Below are 18,425 nucleotides of genomic sequence, written 5' to 3' on the forward strand. Positions count from 1 at the left end.
TCAGGCCACAAAACTGTACCAGAAAGCAAGCTTTAGGTTTAATGATATAAGTATTTGTCTTCCTAACGCAAGCACTGAAACTGTCCTGATTTTACCACTCTCCACCAATGTCTACAGCACAGAAAATGTTCTCTCCTTGGGAACAACTACCTTGGGATGGGGCTTTTCCTTTCTGCTGAATAAAAACATACAGAAGTGCATTTCACCGAGATGGCCACAAGTAAAATAGGAGACACAGTAGAGAAGAAAAAACACTTTTCTGTCTCTGTCAGTTGAGAGATGGACGTTTACCAAAAAGCCACACAGAAGAAGTTTCTCAACTAAACTGAGAACGGTGTGCAGACTCGACTAAAATGTTCCTGAACTTTGAAGGACATGAGAAATTTTGAACTCAGTGAACCGAGGGTGCCCCACACTTTGGCAAGGACAAGTACGTATCCCACAGTTACATTCATACGTCGTTTTCCAAAATGGGGCAGCATGGAGCACTGTGGTTTAGATGTTAACAAAAATTAATGTCTGGAGAAACATGAAGGGTAAGCTTGCATACACATGGTCTTTATAAGGACGACTACAATTGAGGGGCTGGAGGCTTTATCATGCAAAGAACTATCTTTTTAGAAGCCAACGTTGGAGCCATAGTTTTTGAGAGGAATGGTCCAATAGGTTCACTTTGACATCGGTGGTTCAAAGAATTGGCAATAAGTAGTAAGTCATAGAAATTGCCTTAAGATACAACTGTACCTTCAGATCTTAAGTATCAAAATATGAAAAGAGAAAAGGGAATTGATATAAAGAAAAGAAATTTTTCAAAAATTAGATAATTAGGATGGATATAGAAAACTGAGGAAGGTAGCTTACTATAAAAAAACCCACATATATGTTAGAAAGGCAAACCATTATAAATGGCTCTATTTAAAAAAAAATTAATGTTTCTTATTTTTATTTTTGAGAGAGAGACAGAGCACTGGTAGTGGAGGGGCAGAGAGAGAGGGAGACACAGAATCTGAATCAGGCTCCAGGCTCTGAGCTGTCAGCACAGAGCCCGATGCGGGGCTTGAACCCATGAACCATGAGATCATGACCTGAGCCAAAGTCGGACACTTAGCCAACTGAGCCACCCAGGTGACCTGGCTCTAGTTTTTTAATAAAAGAGTTTTAGAATACACTCCTCTATTAAATTAGCATCATCAAGGCCATTTTACCCGTTAGCCATTTCAGCCCAGTGCCAATGCGCTGTGAGATTTTTAAAGGTTTACAAAAATGACTGAAACTTGAAAAAGAGGGTATTGGCTCCGAACTACAAAGGGAAAGCTGCAAAATGAAAATTAATTAACTTAATTAAATGTCTACAAAAAATAACATTACATCAACTAGTCACCTGCAATTCTACTCTTGTAATTGCAGTATAAATTATATTTAATGCAGGATATGGGTGGATTTTAATTTGCGTGATGTATTATACATGCAGGGCAGCCAACAGTAAAATGAGAAGGCCTCAGAGCAACCGTGAAGAACTTTAATATGACCAAAATGGCAGTCTGCTTCCCTAAAAGCATTGGACGTTAAACAAGGGAAAACAGAATTAGGAATGCCAACATTAAGTATCAAAACAGTGGGCCTTAGGAAGAATAATGCCACCCCTCCCAAGAATAAGCAATACGGGCCGAAATCTTCATCTCTGTTCCTCTGAATCCAAGCACTGCTGTATCATAGTGCCTTATTAAAAAGTTTTTAAATTAAAAAAAAATATTCATTTATTTTAAGAGAGATAGAAAGAGAGAAGGAGCGAGCGAGCGCACAAGCATGAGAGGGGCAGAGAGAAGGAGAGACAGAATCCCAAGCAGGCTCCACACCATCAGCACAGAGCCCAATGCGGGACTTGAACCCACGAACCGTTGTGAGATCATGACCTGAGCCGAGATCAAGGGTCCGACGCTTCACTGACTTTGCCACCCAGGCACCCGTCTTTGGTTTATTTTTAAAGAACAAGTTTTCCTTAGAAGAGTCAATATACCATTTACTCCTCACTGTGCACCATCTCTAAAAAAGTTAGAAAAGTAGTTCAACACCATTCACTGAAGGTTGATACCCAGTGAGTGTGCTGTGTGGTAAGGGTAGGGGGGGTGAATTTTAAAGGTGAAGGAAGATCTGATGCTGAGCAAGGCAGGCCTGGCTGAAATGAAGGATCGGTAATATCTGAGCTGCAATGTACTGGGTACAGCAATTTAACTTGGGACTAATCCTAGGTTTTCATAGCCTCACTTGATCTCTGTTACTGAAGGAAAATGATCTGCGTCTTATTATCCACTCTTTACACAATATAGAAACATATCAGCTGATACCACAGCAATATAATGTACATTCATTTAGTGGCTACAATACAGAAAACCCAAAATATTTCCCATAGAAAAACTGCAACTTTAAAGCTTTTATGAGATTTCTGTCTCCCTCTGTCTCTCTGTCTCTCCACACACATGGGAGCACACACAGAGAGAAATTATGTAAAAATTATGTGCTGGTAATTGCTAAATCAGAAGCTATAAAACTAAGCTGGGGGGCCTAGACAAACACCTCACAGCTAAAAATCTTGTGATTCAAGGATCTATGGTATTTTATGCACTATTAAATCGTACAGACTATCACGGAATAAATCATTTTTAGGTTTTGATTAATTATTCATGAAGTGGCTTCGGGACCTCTTAAACTGGAAAAGGCAAAAATAAAACCAGGCCAGGACGTAAATGAGGAACCAAAGGAGCCAGGCCTACAAAGCAGGGTGGGGGTTACAAGGAAGGAAGTTACTCAATTTAACGAAATTCTTTCGGATCTCCCAAGAACTCCTCGTGTTGGGCTTTTTACATAACTGTTCTCAACTTGGCACAGTTTTGTTGATCTGAAGAGAAATCAGGACTGAGGTTCAGAGGTAATTTAAATTTATTTTTCATTTTTGCTTGTTTTAAAAGGCTGATGTTTAGACAAATTCTTTCCTCTCACCCTAAATTTTTTGGAAACAGCTCTTTAATTAAACTTTATTGACACAAACAAAAAAAAACCCAGACCTGTTATTTTCTTTGGGTGAAAGAAGCCTTATGCTTTTCACCAAGAGACTAGAGAAAAACTATTGTTTTCTTTGCATATGCTTTTCGAAGATTAATTTTAAAGTTTATTTATTTATTTTGAGAGAGAAAGAGAGGGAGCAAATGCATGTGAGTGGGAGAGGGGCGCAGGGAGAGAGACAGAGAGAGAGAGAGAGAGAGAGAGAGAGAGAGAGAATCCCAAGCAGGCTCCTCTCTGTCAGCACAGAGCCTGACACAGGGCTCAAACCCACAAACCATGAGATCATGACCTGAGTCAAAATCAAGATTTGGACGCTTAACTGACTGAGCCACCCAGGTGCCCCTTGAAAATTAATTTTAAATAAAATGAATACCTGCCTGTCACAAACCATTCCAGGGCAGAAGGGAAAAGTAAAAGTTCTCCTATCGCACTTTTCCTATCCTTTATCAGCCCACCCCCTGCACGTACACAATCATTATCTACATTCTGTGCATTTGTTCTCCAGTGTTAAGGTGACAGCAAAGACTTCTGCGTCTCATAAAATAATAATACAGCCCTATCCTGGATGGTGAGAACAAACTATTTTGTCTTGTACCCTATGCTTTTCCTCTGAGTTGAGTTTTTTTCAGGATGCTAAAGTACATCCTCCCACAGAAACACTCACATCTGTGTAAAAGATGCGTAAGACGATGCATCATTGCGTGCGACACTGCAAACTTTGGAAGCAACCTAAATGTCCTATCCATAGGGACAAGGCACATCTATACTAATGACTAGCAGTCATTAAAAGGATGACGTCAGGGACGCCTGGGTGGCGCAGTCGGTTAAGCGTCCGACTTCAGCCAGGTCACCATCTCGCGGTCCATGAGTTCGAGCCCCGCGTCAGGCTCTGGGCTGATGGCTCGGAGCCTGGAGCCTGTTTCCGATTCTGTGTCTCCCTCTCTCTCTGCCCATCCCCCATTCATGCTCTGTCTCTCTCTGTCCCAAAAATAAATTAAAAAAAAAAAAAAAAAAAAACAACGTTGGAAAAGGATGACGTCAATTTATATGTGCTGGTACAGAAATATATTTTGTTTGATGGCAAAAACAAAGAAAAAACAAGACCTATTAAATACCAAAAGCAAATTACTGCGTATACTGCATGATTACACATAACACCCCTGCAAAATGAACCTAAGTCATTATTGTGATTCCAAGCTTTGCTCTGCACTTATATGTGTATATAATATAAATGCAATATATACTACGAAACGTATGCCCGAGAATGACTTAAAAGTGACTAATCTTAGGACTAGAAAATATATATATTTCACCCTTTTGATGAACCTGAAAGACTGGCTTTCTTTTTACCCCTTCTAGTAATGAGGAAGGATTTCCATCTCTTCTTTTTGCTGTTGATCTCTACATCTGGAGCATGTGGGCTCTCAATAAAAATGTACAGAATGAAGGAACAAACCTTCCTGCTCCCATATTAGGAAAACTGCCCATGATAAATGATTGCTAGATTAGGCTCAAAGTAAAGACAGAAAAAAATAGGACTCTATAAAAAGAAATCTATAAAAAGAAATTGGAAGGGGTCAGAATGGAGAAGAGATAATACAGGGGCCATCCTGCAGGTCTGCATCAGAGGGGCTCTCCGTTCATACTCTTCCAATTATGAAAAACAGCATAAAGGGGTAACAGCAGTAGTGTTAGTGATTACATTCAGAAAGACAACTTTGGCCTTGCAGAACAATTTCAATACTGAGAGGAGAAAGAAAGGTGGCCCAGGGATCCATGGTTCATATTTGCTTAAATACAGCCTTTGGTTCTAGTGGTTGGTCAATACAAATTATACACTTTCCTTCTTTACTCTTTTAATGCTCATTGACTTTGTTCAGTTTTTGATAAAGAACTTACGTTTGAGTTGTAAGTGAAGAATTTAAAGCTTAAATTGGCTCAATTAAAATCTATTCAAAAGAACAGACATAATATGAATAATGTACTTCTATTTTCTCTGATGGTTATTGATTTAAAGTCGAATCTGTTATTTATAAGTAGATTATTTACCCTTTATGAAGTGCTTAGTTCCCTATAGGATACTTTCTCCTATGACTAATTTAATGTATACAGTAGAAATCGGAATGTGTATGATCTTTTAGAAATTTGGGGGGACACTCATTTTACAATTATTTATAGTTAACCCTTGAACAACTTAGGGGTTAGGAGTGCCAATCCCCCGCGCAAATGAAAATATGTAGCTTGTGACTCCCCCAAGAATTTAATGACTAATAGCTTATTGTTGACCAACCGCCTTACCATCAACACAAACAGTTGATTAACATATGTTTTGTATGTTATATGTATCATTCATTGTATTCTTATAGTAAAGTAAGCTGGAGAAAAGAAACTGTTATTAAGAAAATCATAAAGAAGAGAAAATATACTTACACTTTAATTAGGTTTGAGGCACATATATTTATAGTACTATTCTGTAGCCAAAAAAAAAATCCTGTAGAAGTAGACCCACCCATTTGAAACCCATGTTGTTCAAGGGTCAACTATACTTTGATTCTTTTTTCCAATGTGAGTTTTTATTCCTGATAAGATCACAGGTATAGGGCCTATGCAACACCAAATATTTTCACGAAGGTAGGTGGTATTCCAGAATAAGAGCTTACGTTTTATGAAGCCCTAGATAAGTTTTAGTTACGCTTAGCTATTACGAACTAAAGAAATAATATATTAGACTTGGAAATTTGGTTCTCTGTGGCTAAACTGATTATATGACCAATCTGCCTAAGACAGTTCCTACTTACCCACCATGGTCCTGGTAAAATGATTAATAGGATCTCCTTTCAAATCTATCCAGGTTTGAAAAGAAGTTACATGGTTACCTTACACTAAGAAAAAAAAATGGTTGGCCTTATTTCAAATTTCTGTGTTTACTCTCTTCTACTCCATATCGTATCTTATTTTCGGATCCCCAAATCACAGGACCTTGGTGGGATAATGACTGAAAGATGATGATATCTGAATCTCCCCCAGGATGTTGAAGAATACCGTTCAGTTGGACTACAACAGGGTCGCAGCTGTGTCCTGGCAGGAATTCAGAGCAACTATTTCAGATTGTGCTTTTGTAGGAAGAGAGTTGCTTGCTATTGGGCTTTCTTATTGAAATGAGACAGTCTGTGCTTCTCCGGTCTCTGCCTCCCCAAATTCCTCTGATTAGGGCAAATAGTATTACAACAAGGAAACTGCTAGTCTACTGCCTGCAAATCATAACAGCTAAACTAAAATCTGAATCCAGTGAAATAATTTGGGCTTTTTCTTGAGATAGCCTTTCACCCGCACAACAAAATCAGCTCAAGACTTTGATAAACTTAGAGCCTAACTTCAGTCCTATGTAGCTTTCTGAGCTTATCACTCTACCATTTCTGATTCTGTCATTAAATGAACTCACCTATCAGATATTCTTAAGGAGCCCTTAGCATTCCCAGGATTTCTTTTTACTTCATAATCACTTGCTAGTTCTAATCTTCTATTTGGATGTGAATTTAGCTGACTGGAACACTTTAATTAGGTTGGAGGCATGTATTATTCAAAGCAAGAAAGTAGTTAACTGAATTGGAACACACCATAAATGGTGGCTCTGTGTGTTTTAAGAAATGGTGGTAGTAGTGATGGAGGCGGTTTTTAATTCTGTTTGTTGGCTTGTTTGTTTGCTTTTAAGCTGTTTCTCAGATCTGATATGGTATGCTGGAAAGCAACGTCTCCCTGTTCATAAGCATTCAGTAAGCAATTGCCTTTTTTTTTTTTTTTTTTTTTTTTTTAGAAAGAGTGTGAGCCAGGGAGAGGGACAGAGAGAGAGAGAGAAAGAGAGAGAGAGAGAATCTTAAGGAGGCTCCGAGCTGATCCTGGGATCTTGACCTGAGTTGCAATCAAGAGTCAGATGCTCAACTGATGGAGCCACCCAGGTGCCCTGAAGTTGATATTCTTGTACGAATATTTAAAACTAAACATTCTTTGAGTTAAAATGGCATTGCTGCATTAATTCCTTTGTAGAATTTTTTTTTTTTTGGCATTTTAGATTCTAATCATCAGTAGATGATATATATTGACTCCTACTCTATTTCCCTTTCCAAATATGTTTTGCATTTTAGCTCATTATAAGTGTCTGTAGACGTAATTCTAACTTCAAATTGACCAAATTCGCCCCCTGCCCGTGTTCTCACAGGCATCTTGCCTTTGCCATTGTGGTAAGGTCATCTTTCATACTTTCATCTCTACAGCAAGCCAGACTGCTGGTCATCTGTGTCTGAGGCCCTTTTGCCTCTGCTCTATTTTATGCCAAGTCACAGGGTGATAAGACCATTCGATTATCCTTCCTCAACGTTGCAATGACAAGATGTCCAAATAGGATCCAGCTGGACTAAAAATACTAGTTTTTTTGTGTTTAAAATTTTTTAATGATTTATTTATCTTTGAGACAGAGGGAGAGACACAGCACATGTGGGGGAGGGGCAGAGAGACAGGGAGACACAGAATTTGAAGCAGGCTCCAGGCTCTGAGCAGAGCCCGACGTGGGGCTCAAACTCACGAACCGTGAGATCGTGACCTGAGCTGAAGTCCAGCCACCCATGTGCCCCATAAAAAAGACGTTGTTTTAATGGGAAGTCTTCTCAGAAGAACTTCCCATACTTTCTTATGCTGTTAAACCACCCCACAAAAGTTGGCCTAAGAGTGAGGGAGAGATGTTGGCAGCCTAGGAACAATTGTCATAACCCAGTTGAGCTATCGTGTGGAAATGCCCTCTCAATCCAGACCCACACAGACACGTTTCCCAGCCTTCTGCTTTCCTTCTGATTTTTTTGGCTTTCCTCATGAATGTGAAATTGGAGACTTAATCCATGGCTATATCCCCAAATTCTATTCTGGACTGACTTCAAGTCTCAATGTCGCACCAAGCCATCTCTTCAGACTCAGAACTCTACTGAGTTGTCCATTTTGGCTCGCTATTATAGATCTCCGATCTCCATTCATATTCAAGACTCACATCATTGAAAAGAATTCTCACTTCTAGAACCCTCCATCAGCAGCAATCTCTAACTTAATCTGCTCAAGCTATTCATGACTGCGGAAACTCTCAAACTTGCTCTTCTGATACAGTCTTCTCCCATGGTTAGCACAAACATAGGAAAAAATTAAAAAAATCAGAGATGTTTCAATTCTCATTATTCATTTCTCTGCTTAGTAACCTCTGGTGGTTCCTTGTAAATGATAAGCAAATTGCTTGCTTTGGTAGTTAAATTGCTTAATATCTTATTCCAGACAACCTTTCATCTCTAAACATCAGCATTTTATAACTACCCCTATGTGCCCATACACCTTAAATCCTAATTAAGCAGGACAACTAACACTATCCCCCCAACTTGTCATGTATTTCAATATCTCATTCCATTACTCTTTCTCTTTGATTTATCTGAAAATTATACTCCTCTTCTTCCCAGTGACATCTACTCATTCCCTATAGATCCACTGAATTGTCGCCTTGTCTAGAAAGCCTTCCTCAATCCACCCAGAAGGTAAAAACTGCTTATATACCACTTACTACAGTGCGTTACTAGTGTTATTATGATTTCTCAAGCCATTGTTACTCAAGGGGAAATATCGTGACTGTAAGAAATATCTGAATTTACCAATCTAGAAAGAACAAGTTAGAATATTGGCTTATAGAATAACATAGAGATTTGTCAAATTACTGTGTTGCACACCTGAAACTAATGTATGTGTGCCAACTATTTTTCAATTAAAAAAATAGTAGTGGCTTTTAAGCCTGCAAAGATTGTGCTTCAGCTGTGATATGAGATTTTCACTAGCCCTGCTCTGAAAAATCAAGACAGCAGACAGGAACAAATGCTTGCAATACAGAAGAGGCATTAATGGAACTTGTTGAACTGCTCAAGGGAAGTAGCCTTGTATTGAAATCTCAGTACCTTACAGAATCCTATATCCAAAAACCTTTTTCTACCTTCCATCAAGAAGACTGACTGTAGTAAATCAGAGCCCATCTTCTATGAGATCAACAACCACGCCTCTACTCTGCTATTTTTGGAGAACTGTCTGTCCATATTCTGAGGAGTTGTTCCAAGTGTTCTATACAATAATTCATTCTTTCAATAAATAGATCATTGACCAATGTCTAGGCATCGTTAAAAAGAAAGCCAAAGGCTCCAAATGGAGTTACTTATGCTTGGCCACATCACCAAACCAGGGCTTAATACCTGACGTAATTTCACTTTCAGCCTCTCCCAGAAATGTAGTCTTAGCCAGTCAGTCAGGAATTTTCTGGTCAGCACCAATGAGGTAATCTGTCACATGGACTTTCTCCTTCCCCTCAAAAGAAGGTAAACTCACCTGAAATAATCCTTTTTGCTGTTTATGACTTCCCTGTCCTGCCTTTAAAAACCTTTCCCTTTCTGTAGCCCTTTGGAGCTCCCCTCTACTTGCAAGATGCTACCTGGTTCATGAAGCAATAAATAAAGCCAAATCAATCTTTAAAATTTATTGGGCTGAATTTTTGTTACTGAACAGTTTTGGTGGCAGCAATGGGATCCAAGGTGAACTCCTGACAGCATTCAGCGACAATGAGAAACACAGGTGTGGTGCCCCATGAACCCTATTGAGTTCACTGTCTTTATCACCATTGCCAAGGGCCACTGGTGAACTCCTCTCAGTTGAGCTCTGCAATTTTTGCATTACAGCTCTCAACCTAATTGGCTTTGTCGTCCAGGGTTAACAGGTCAGTCTAGACTGACAGTAGGCTCTAACGGAGTACCAGTCCTCAGCCCTTGGTTCAGTCTGAAATTCCACATTGGAATCCCTTCCCCAGTTCCAGTTTGCAGTCAGGAGTCTGCTGGTTTAGTCCACACTTGGAATTGCTGGTGGTGAGCACAGTCTTCTGTTGGCCAGTCCACGGTGACATCTTTTGGTTACTACTGGTGTGTTGAGGCGCATATTTGTTTGTCCTGTTTTGTGTAAATAAAGGCTATTGCTTGTGGGGATCTCAGAGGTTTAAAAACGCTGCAGGAATTGGTGGGCATGGGTCAAGCTGTTGGAGTGCCTGCCACCTCACTCAAAGACTCCTGTGTTAGGATAAGTTGGTCACAGAGCAGGTTAGACAGACACTAGTCACCTTTCGACCTCAAGAAAACTTGAGTGCCTTGAGGCACATTGCAAAACATGGACAATCTCCAACCCGGTGGCACATCCTTTTTAGGTATTAGTTTGGCTCTGAGAGACCCAAAGTCTTAATTAATAGGATCCTGGAATTCCAAAGAGTTGAGTGTGGAACCTCTTGGTACACCTGCTTCTTTTATTTCTAAGGACAAAAGTCTCTAAAGTTGCAGATAACTAGTAACATGGCAAAATATTACTAAAAGCAACTAGAATTGCAATGGCCATTATGAAAAATGTTACAACCAGATAAGATCATTGAAGAAGTGCACTTGAAGGCAAGGGTTCCTAAATCAAACAGAATTAGATACCTGTTTTAATCAACATGCAGAAATCATCAAAGGTTTCAAAATAGTTTTCATTGAAAGATTTGTTCCAAAAGGCTAATGAAAAATTAAAGATGTAAGAGCCCTAAAACAAAAGACACTATGACTGACATGACTCTTGTTTGTTCTCTCTACTCTCCTTTGAGTACTCTTTCTAGTAATCCTCTATCTTCATTGTTTTTCCACTGTGAAAAATAAAAGCTATAAGACCATAAACAAAAGTCCATTAAGTTAATGGTTTTTCAGACACCCCATATCTACCTTCAAAGAAGGGCCCCTGTATGGCACCTTGGCAGAGTTGATGAAAGTGAGGAATTTTCTGCTAAAATGCTACATTATTCTCTTAAATAGCCAATGGAAAACTCTGGTGGATATCATCAGGCTGCAGAGGGGATCCTGGAAAAACTGGGAGAAGCCAGAGAAAGGTAAAAATTCTTTCCAGAATCAGTTCTTCCAAATCTGTCTGTAGTGTCCAGTTGAGTAAGAAAAATAAAATTTCACACTGTCCCTTCTTTTCTAAATACAGGCCCATTGGTTACTGATCTTTTTTCTCCCAGAGACAGCTACTGATTTCCTTTTTGTCTCATTTTGCATCCTAAGAACTGGGATTGGCTCTCTGCCTGCCAGGACAAAGAGATTGTTAGCTCTTTCTTTGGCTGTCTTTGGGGAGTGACACTAGATCTTGGGAAGGCAATGTCTTTTGCACCTTCTTTGAGGACCCTCTTACACCCAAAAGGGCTTAGTCAATACTTCCAGAAATAATTGCTGTTTGTGCCGGCCGAAGACCAACAAAGATATATAGGCAAATTTTTTGAAAACTAGTTCTGTAGTCAAAAAGGTGGTCATATTGGAAGCTGATATTCAGAGTCTGATGGAAAAATTTTAAAAAGGCCTTCTCCCCTGAGTTAAAATTAGAGCTAAGTACCAAAGAGAAAGAAGCAAACTAGGATAAGGTTGTTGGATTGGTGGATCAACCCATGAGGTCATTTAGATTACAATCCAATTCTTTGAAGAATTGAGAACAACTGTCCTTATCTTAAAAATCTTTTGCAGAAATAAAAATGTAGCTCTAGAGGAAGTTCAAATTCTACCCATTCCATTTCACCAACCCCGAAACCTTCCTTCTTTATTTCAAAAGGTTTGTAACCTCTCCAGAAACTTACCTAGATCATCCCCAATTCCTAAGACTGAAGAAAGAAAACAAGGAAATAGAGGCCTTTTTAAAACATACAAATGACGGGGCACCTGGGTGTCTCAGTCAGTTATGTATATGACTCTTCATTTCAGGTTAGGTCAGGATCTCACAGGTTGTGAGATTGAGCCACAAGTCCGCCTCTGCACTCTGACAGCATGGATCCTGGTTGGGATTCTCTCTCTCTCCCTCTCTCTCTGCTCCCCTCCTCCCCAGCTCATGTGCTGACTTGCTCTCTCCCTCTCTCTCTCTCTCTCTCTCTCTCTCTCGCTGTCTCAAATAGCAAGTAAACTTTAAAATAACTTTAAAAAATAAAGAAATAAATACAAATAGCCATAGAAGTATGCTTGCCCAAAATCTAGCCCACAGCTTCTCTAAGATTACTTGTCAGGGACAAATATGATTCTTAAGTGTCTTTTCTACTGATATTAGTAGAAAAAGCTTTAGCCACCTGAGTTGGTAGGCTTAACTTACTCCATCTGCCAGAAAAACAATTTGGATTCCACTGTTCTGCTATGAACTAGTGAGTTTTGTATTATTATACTTCTCATGAATGAAAATCTTAAAACAATAAGGTCTTTTCATCTGTTTGCTCATGTGTGTCTATATATATGTGTTATAAATGCGTTGTATTTTCTACCTCCGGATGGTATGACCAAAATTCATTTGTAAAAAAAGATCGGTTTAATTGGCTTTAAAATTTCATTGTCATTGTTTATACAAATTATATTCTCAAAAACATAATAGAAACTTAGCCCAAATGTTTTTCAAGTTCATGTGATCTAGGATTAATATTTAATAAATAAAAGCTAATTTAAATTTGTTGGTTTAACTAAAACAGGCATGTTTTTAGAGTTTTCAACCTTAAATATAACACTTTTGGTCCAACTAGGTTCATGGTAAGTCAAGTAAGTTCATGCTCTCTCTATCACAGAATTTGTCAGCAAGAAAGGTAACTTAAAAATGGTGCTTAGGGGGGCGCCTGGGTGGCGCAGTCGGTTAAGCGTCTGACTTCAGCCAGTTCACGATCTCGCGGTCCGGTCCGTGAGTTTGAGCCCCGCATTGGGCTCTGGGCTGATGGCTCAGAGCCTGGAGCCTGTTTCCAATTCTGTGTCTCCCTCTCTCTCTGCCCCTCCGCCGTTCATGCTCTGTCTCTCTCTGTCCCAAAAATAAAATTAAAAACGTTGAAAAAAAAAATTAAAAAAAAAAAAAGAATGTATGCTTAAATAATGAGCGTAAACTTCATAGGTGTCCACTAAACGAAAATAAATATAATCTATAGGTTCCAAATCAGCAAAGGAAAGGAAATAAAGGTAAATTTTCTAAGATTTTTTAATGAAACAAAATGCAGAAAAGAGGAAAAATAAGGCAAATGTATGGAAGGAAAAATCAAAGTAAGATGTTATAATCAGTAAACATAATAAATGCAAATATATTAAACTAATATATTAAAACAAGGAATTATTAAATTGATTTTACAGAAGTCCAGCTAACCCTATTTTAAGAAACATACCTAAAACAAAGAACACACAACTTGACAATAAAGGGATACAAAAATATATTACAGGCAAATGAAGATGCAAAGCTAATTTAACAATATTAATGAAAGATACATTAGATGTTAAAGTAAAAATTAATAGAAAAATTCACATAGATGATATTATCAGTAATGAAATGTGAATAAAGACAAATTTAAGAAAAAAACTTCAGGAAAAATGGACAAACCCACAATCAATAAAAAATTTTAACATACTTCTATTAGAAATCTGCAGAAATAAAGCAGAAGCAGATAAAAATTAACACCTATATGGAAGAACTCAAGTGGCATAATTAATAATCTTGATCAATAGAACTCCTGGATCCAGGAAATAGAGAAAACACATTTCTTTCAAGTACAAAAGGGACAGATGAAAGATGTGACCACATATTAAATGATAAAGCAACCTCAATAAACATTAAAGAATCACCAGTGTATATTTCATATTCTTTGGGCAATTATATAAGAAATAAACATTAAAATATATTCTTAAACCATACAGAAATAAAAAAGCACACACTCTCTAATCAATGGTTTGAAATGGAATTCACAAATGAATATTATAAAATGTATAGAACTGAGCAACAGTTGGTGTATTATATCTCAAACTTGTGAGATGTACCTAAGTGATTTTCAAGGAACATTTATTTTTAGTCCTCTGTAATTTTATTAACAAAGTAAAAAAAAAAGAAAAAACATAAATGAGCTAAAAATTTTACCCATTAGGGATGCCTGGGTGGCTCAGTGTGTTAAGCATCTGACTCTTGATTTGCTCTCAGGTCATGATCTCAAGATCGTGAGATCAAGCCCCATGTCAGGCTTGAGCTGGATGTGCAGTCTGCTTAAGATTCTCTCTCTCTCCCACTCCTTCTGCCTCCCCCCACCCCAGGCTCATTCTCTCTCTCTCTCTCTCTCTCTCTCTCTCTCTCTCTCTCTCTCAAAAAAAAAATTGTTTTTGACCCAGAATGCTAAGCAACAGATAATAGAAAATACCAAAATAAAATAGGGTCCAGGAAATATTAAATAAAAAATGGTGAAATGTGGCTTCTCTTATAACTAAGACTGGCCATGTGAGCAAATTATGGTCACTAGAGTATTATAAAAAGAAATGTATGCCCTTATAAAATGTAGGCCTCTCTTCCTCCTTCCCTTATTCCTTCCAACTGGCTGGAATGCATATGAAAAAGCTAGAGTTTAAAAGGCTACCTCTGACCAGACCACCTACTTGGACTCACACAAGAAAGAAATAAACATTCCCCTTATATTTCTTACATAAATATTAGAATTTAATATTAAAATATTAAATGGCACAAAAAAGATACTCAGATCAATGGAACAGAATAGAGAACCCACAAATGGACACACAAATGTATGGCCAACTAATATTTGACAAAGCAGGAAAGAATATCCAATGGAATAAAGACAGTCTCTTCAGCAAGTGGTACTGGGAAAACTGGACAGTGACATGCAGAAGAATGAACCTGGACCACTCTCTTACACTATATACAGAAATAAACTTAAAATGGATGAAAGACCTAAATGTAAGACAGGAAGCCATCAAAATCCTCGAGGAGAAAGCAGGCAAAAACCTCTTTGATCTTGGCCTCAGCAACTTCTTACTCAACATGTCTCCAGAGGCAAGGGAAACAAAAGCAAAAAATAACTTTTGGGACCTCATTAAAATAAAAAGCTTCTGCACAGCGAAGGAAACAAGAAGCAAAACTAAAAGGCAACTGACAGAACAGGAGAAGATATTTGCAAACAACATATGAGATAAAGGGTTAGTATCCAAAATCTATAAAGAACGTATCAAACTCAATACCCAAAAAACAAATAATCCAGTGAAGAAGTGGGCAAAAGACATGAAGAGACACTTCTCCAAAGAAGACATCCAGATGGCCAACAGACACATGAAAAAATGCTCAACATCACTCATCATCAAGGAAATATAAATCAAAACCACAATGAGATATCACCTCACACCTGTCAGAATGGTTAACATGAACAACTCAGGCAACAACAGATGTTGGTGAGGATGCGGAGAAAGAGGATCTCTTTTGCATTGCTGATGGGAATGCAAGCTGGTGCAGCCACTCTGGAAAACAGTATGGAGGTTCCTGAAAAAGTTAAAAATAGAACTACCCTATGACCCAGCAATTACACTACTAGGTATTTATCCAAGGGATACAGGTATGCTGTTTCAAAGGGGCACATGCACCCCCATGTTTATAGCAGCACCATCAGCAATAGCCAAAGTATGGAAAGAGCCCAAATGTCCATTGATGGATGAATGGATAAAGAAGATGTGGTATATATATACAATGGAGTATTACTCGGCAATCAAAAAGAATGAAATCTTGCTATTTGCAACTACATGGATGGAACTAGAGGGTATTATGCTAAGTGAAATTAGTCAGTCAGAGAAAGACAGATATCGTATGTTTTCACTCATATGAAGACTTTAAGACACAGAACAGATGAACACAAGGGAAGGGAAGCAACAATAATATAAAACCAGGGAGGGCACAAAACATAAGAGACTTTTAAATATGGAGAATAAACAGAGGGTTCCTGGAGGGGTTGTGGGAGGGGGGATGGGCTAAATGGATAAGGGGCATTAAGGAATCTACTTCTGAAATCATTGTTGCACTAGATGCTAACTAATTTGGATGTAAATTTAAAAATAAAATTAAACAAAAAATAATTAAAAAATAAAGGAAGAGAAAAAAATTAAAATATTAAATTTTAATCCTAAAAATAAAGTGATGACTTATTTCAGAATGCAATGCAATGTAACACACCCCTTAAAGAATAATTAACATATAATATTCCCAATAAGTGATGACATTAATTCAATACTCATGTAGAAAAACAAAAATTTAGCAAATAGGAATAAAAGAGAAAGATGCTTAAATAGATAAAGGATTCCTATCAAAACTCTCCAGCAAACACCGTACAAGGAAACTTTCACTATCTCTTTTATTCAATAATATATTAGGCATGCTAGCCAATATAATAACACAAGGCAATTAAATAAAATGGCTTAGACCATAAAGAAAAACAAAACAAACTTTATTTGTAAATGGCATGGTTGTCTATATAAAAAATTCAAGACTATCTACAGATTATTAGACTTGAAAAAGAGTCTCTACGGCGGTGAGAGAGGCTGAGAGTTTTCTGGGACAAACTGTGGCAACTTTTCCTATAGACAGAACCTCTTGGTGTTTTGTGCAGTTAACTGCAAATGAATTTTTAAATGGATAATGAAACTTGGCCACTTTGCAAATCAAACTAACCGACTGTATTTACACATTGATATATGCTATATGACGAGTGTCTCTATCAGTCCATGCTGCCCTAAAAAAATCCCATAGACCAGGTGCTCAGACAAGAGAAATAAATTCTCTCATAGTTCTGGCGATTGCAAAGTCCATGATCAAGGTCTAACAGGGTTCACTTTCCAGTGGGAGCTCTCTTTACGGGCTTAGAGATGGATCCCTTCTCCCTGTGTCCTCATACAGCAGGGAAAGGGAAAGAGAGCACAAGTTCTCTGGTGTCTCTTCTTATAAGGGCACTAATCTCACTAGGAAAGACCATTCTCATTACCTCATCTAAACCTAATTATCTCACAAAGACTCCATCTCCAAGCACCATCACATTGGGGGTTAGGGTTCCAACATGTGGATTGCGGGGTTGGGGGGGCACACATTTCAGATCATGGCAATAAGTCTTCACATTTGCAAATTATAAATGAAAGTTTTCTTAATACGATACAGCACCTAAGAGAGAAAAAGGGCTATCTGAAAGTCTCACCTGTGATAAAGGTGTGTGTGTTTGCTTTTGTCCAGTTTCAGTATTTTCTATACAAAATAATTCCTCCTTGAATAATATTCATCTAAAATGGGTAAAATCAACCTAGGTGTGAAAAGAAATCCATATTTTTAAAAAGGCTTGAGGGAAATGTGGCAGGAATCTCTTAGGGGAAAAAATATTCTACAGAGATGTCGCCAAAGGCTAGGCATATGTTTTTGTGGTCTTGTGCCCTGTGGATATTTGCCAAAGAGGAAAGTTACTCTAACCTCCCTGGGCAGGCATTTACAGAGCATCTCAATCCCTGCATCGTTTGGATGTCGATGAGACTCACCTGCCAGCGGCAGGCGCCTAAACAGGATGTCCAGAAATCCCAAGAAAATAATCAATATAGAAAAAATATGCCATCATCAGCTTCTGAATAAGAAACTGGCTCACATTCACACACCAAGCCACAGACTAAATAGAAATTTCCCATCCTAAAAATGAAATGCGTGCAGAATTCTTGGGGAGTAATATCCACTCCAACATACACCTAGTATTATCATTATTTGCAAACATACTCCGAGGTTGTGTGTGTGTGTGTGTGTGTGTGTGTGTGTGTGTGAACAAGCCTCATTCATTAAGACATTTTTGCTGGGTGAATGGGAGTATCTCTTGAGAAGTAATGTGACTTCTGATGTCAGAATTGCATAGCATCAATACCAGAAAAACCACCTACTTAGGTCAGTTACAAATTCTCATTTTGCTAAAGAATCAGGAATTTCCCAGTTTTTTGTTTTGTTTTGTTTTGTTTTGTTTTGTTTTGTTTTTAATGTTAGCAGGAGATATCCTAAAACATTCTTAGCAGGCTGAGGTCTAAAGATGTAGGAAAGATCTTGATGTCTGGAGAAAATTTGTACATGTGTGTCTGTGTGTATACAGAAGAATAAAATATGGCGTTCTTCATTTATAAATTGACCCTACTGTCTTATTTTCTAGCAATGGTGATCTATTTATAATCTCAAATTAATTGTCTTGTGAAAAGTGGAGGTGGGAGAAATAAAAGCAGGCAAACCCAATGCCCATAAACAAAAACATCCGCAATTGTCCCCTGCAGTAACTGAACCCAGAAATGCAGGGTAAGTTTCAAGTGCTGCATCTATACAAGTCATTATAGTGTTAAATTATAATATTTCAAAGTCAAGGGTGTCTTTTTATCATTGTGCAACTTAGTAGCGATGTGTGCATCTAGACTCTGGTTTCAGTTCTGCCAGTGACTGGGTGACGGGGGGGGGGGGGGGGG

This window comes from Herpailurus yagouaroundi, unplaced genomic scaffold, assembly GCF_014898765.1.
Source record: "Herpailurus yagouaroundi ecotype Mexico unplaced genomic scaffold, PumYag 198, whole genome shotgun sequence".
In the NCBI taxonomy this organism is placed as follows: domain Eukaryota; kingdom Metazoa; phylum Chordata; class Mammalia; order Carnivora; family Felidae; genus Herpailurus; species Herpailurus yagouaroundi.